Consider the following 3,244-nt stretch of genomic DNA (forward strand, 5'->3'; position numbering starts at 1 on the left):
GATTCCGATTTGATACCTAAGCATCTTTGGCCTACGTAACCAGGGTGGCATGTTGCGTTCACATCACATCCTCTGGAAGGATCGCACTCAGTAACATTACAATGACAATCTTGTAGACAATCAGCGCCATACTTGCCAGCTTCACATTCTGGATACAAAACAATTAAAGAAACATCGTATAATTATTGTAGCTCAAATATTTTTTTTTTGTTGGTTAGCAATCGAATTAGATGTATAAAGATAATTATAATCAGTAGCTCTGCTGACAAGCAAACTGATAGGGATTGTAATTTGAATGTTTGTTACCTATACATCTTCTGCCTGTGTAACCAGGGTTACATGTTGCTCCAGTATCACAGCCGGTCCAACGATTACACTCAGTAGCATTACAATGACAATCTTGTAGACAGTCAGCGCCATATTTGCCAGCTTCGCATTCTGAATATGCAAACAATAGTTACAAAAGCATCTTAATTTAATACAGTATGTTTATGGATATTACCGTATTCTAAATAGTAAACTGCAAAAGGCCTTCTTCATCATCATCGTGGTTACGTGGCTACAAGTCATAACATGGGACCATTACTCCCACGGGATTCGAACTTGCAAGAGTGAACGTGGACGTGATAATACATTTTTTTTATTGCTGGTATTGACCAAGCGATAATTTCAGAATTTAATATCAACTACCTCTCTCCCCTGTTCATTTTGGTTGATTAATGTTAGCCATGGGTCTAAAATTCAGGTTAAGGTTTCACATTTATTTCAGAAAACTCTACAAGTAGTCTTTTGAAACATCATTCATATAACAGCATTCTATATACGAACTCTAGTTTACAAACAAGGTGTGTCAGTGCCGATGACATCAGTGCTTGTGATATTTTAACTACAAAATACATTTGGAAATTGCATTTAAAAATTCTTGAAAATAACAAAAGAAATGTTAAACTAGCCAAAAAAAGCGTCAAATTAATGTATCGACATAAAACTTATTATAATGTAATGTTATGTAATAATAGTTTACTATTTAACGCTTTAAATAAATAATTCATTTATCGCTAAGGGTATGAAAGCATTCGCATTCTGAATATGCAAACAATAGCTAAAAGCATCTTAATTTAATAAGTATATTTATGGATATTATTCTAAATAGTAAATTTCAATGAAAATCATGAAAGATAGATAATAATAATAATAATCACAATATTGCAATAATAATAATAATAATAATAATGATAATAATTGCAATATTGATGAAAATAATAATAGTGGTTATTATTATTATTAAATAATAAAATAATAATAATAATAATAATAATAATAATAATAATAATAATAATAATAATAATAATAATAATAATAATAATATGATTTTTTTCCTCTTGAGTAGTTTCTCCTTTTTAAAATGTGTAACCCTTTCTTTTTGTTTTTTTTCTAACTTATTTCATTATCTTTAAATATTGTAGGCCTTTCTTTTTTCATTTTTCTGTGCTTTTTGATGGAATTTTGATGTTGATTCTTTTTATTTCCTTGACTTTTAATGTGATTTTCTTGGAATTGTTGTTTTTGCGAGCTTTGTAATTTCTTCGTTTATTTAAACTGGAGATAATAAATTTCATCTTGTATCTTTACACCGTTAGTCTCACTTGCTAAGTCTATCCAATTGTTGCAAGATCGGAGGAAATGCATTTAAGGTAATTTTTTTATTTGATTTAATATTGTTTTTAAAGTTAGTTCTGGCAATGTAGACATTTTGTTTTGTGATAATGGATGAACATTTTATGCATGTATGACGGTTATATTAAATTTTAATTTTCACGAGCTCGGCATCAAACCGTGAAGGGCTTCTTTTACCAGTTTTGATTGGGACAAGGTCTCTTACAGCCGCATCAACAAGGTCATATAACATGGCAACATGTTTATTAATATTGCTAGTGAAATCAAGAATATCATACAGGATCTTCTGGATTATATTATTCAAATCACCAAGATTGGTTCGCCGATAATTTTAAAAATATCTATTACTATTATTGTAATTAATATTTACAGATTAAAGTACAATTATTATAAATGATGGTCAGAATTTTTGTCATGCAGAAATGTCGGAAATAATATTGTTGTTATTGCACAGTATTTAAACTAAGTAGTTTATTAATACATGTTGCAAAAATATTAATTCAATGTGAGATAGTTTGTTCATTTATTACTGAGTCCATAAAAATGTTCTGAGAAGAAATTAGATGGTAGTGAATAAGTACCATTGTCGTTCCAAGTAATATCTGGTAAGTTAAAATCACCTAATACCAGTAGATTATGATCAGAGAGGAATGGCGCCAGGACTTGCCCGACATTAGGTCTGAGGTCCCCAACGGGGGGGGGGGCATGTCCCCAACGAGAGCAAAGTGGGTGTGGTCGGGCGTCGCTCAAAATATCTAGAATGGCCCAAGCGGCGAAGCCCCAGAAAATTTTGACAAGTTAGGGGTTTCAAGGGGCTATTTAATCGATTTTAGAGTACTAATGTATAGAAAATACATATATTTTTTCTCCCCGAAGAATTGTGTTTTTTTTCTCTAACGGGAAGGGGGGAGGGGTGGGGGAGCAACTCTCACCGACGGAGGGCCCTGCACACCACCCCCAACTGTCTCCACTCCTGTGATCAGGATAGTGCTTGATATAAAGTTCTATAAAGTTGTTAACAGAATCTCTAACAGAGTTGGGAGCCTGTAAGAAACAGAAGCAACATTTTTTTGGTTTCTAGAGCTTGTGATCTCCTCCAAGATGAGTTCTTGTAAATATTTAATTATCTTTTCCACTTTGTAATTTATTTAAATTTTATATCACTGCAATCTCTACCTCGACCTGTTTTCTAACCCTATTATTTTAATAGTTTTTATACTCTTTTGAAAAAGCAATTCGTAAATCCCAAGTAATTCAGTTTTTTTTTGTGATTTGTGGATATTATTGAATTAAATAGTAAAGAAATAAAATTATTCAAGTGTTCAATTCTGCTACTTTTAGAAATGTAGACAGCAACTCTTATTCCTTTGTGATGTTCTGGTGTGTCACATCTGTAGAGTGTAATGTTCAGTACTTCTAGTTCTGAGTTGGCGACAAATTCAAGCCAGGTCTCATATGTATTGTACTATGCATTGGTCGTAAAACCTTACTTTTTTTGTATTTTTATTTGTGTTAAATTAAATGAAAGAAAACAATAATTATCATCATTACTATTGTCATTCTATAT

At 31.6% G+C, this 3,244-nt stretch overlaps 1 long non-coding RNA gene across 1 annotated transcript in view; it reads right to left on the reverse strand.

Moving 5' to 3' along the window:
* Positions 1–847, reverse strand: part of LOC117102846 — a 3,864-nt gene extending 3,017 nt beyond the window's left edge. Inside the window, exons 1-2 of the long non-coding RNA XR_004444482.1 lie at positions 307–847; positions 17–148 (exon numbers count right to left, since the gene is read on the reverse strand). This is a non-coding gene — a long non-coding RNA (uncharacterized LOC117102846). The remainder of the gene's footprint in view (positions 1–16; positions 149–306) is intronic.
* Positions 848–3,244: the final 2,397 nt, after the last annotated feature.

This window comes from Anneissia japonica, unplaced genomic scaffold (assembly GCF_011630105.1).
Source record: "Anneissia japonica isolate Jap-2015-1 unplaced genomic scaffold, ASM1163010v1 scaffold32248_len650992_cov182, whole genome shotgun sequence".
NCBI classification, from domain to species: domain Eukaryota; kingdom Metazoa; phylum Echinodermata; class Crinoidea; order Comatulida; family Comatulidae; genus Anneissia; species Anneissia japonica.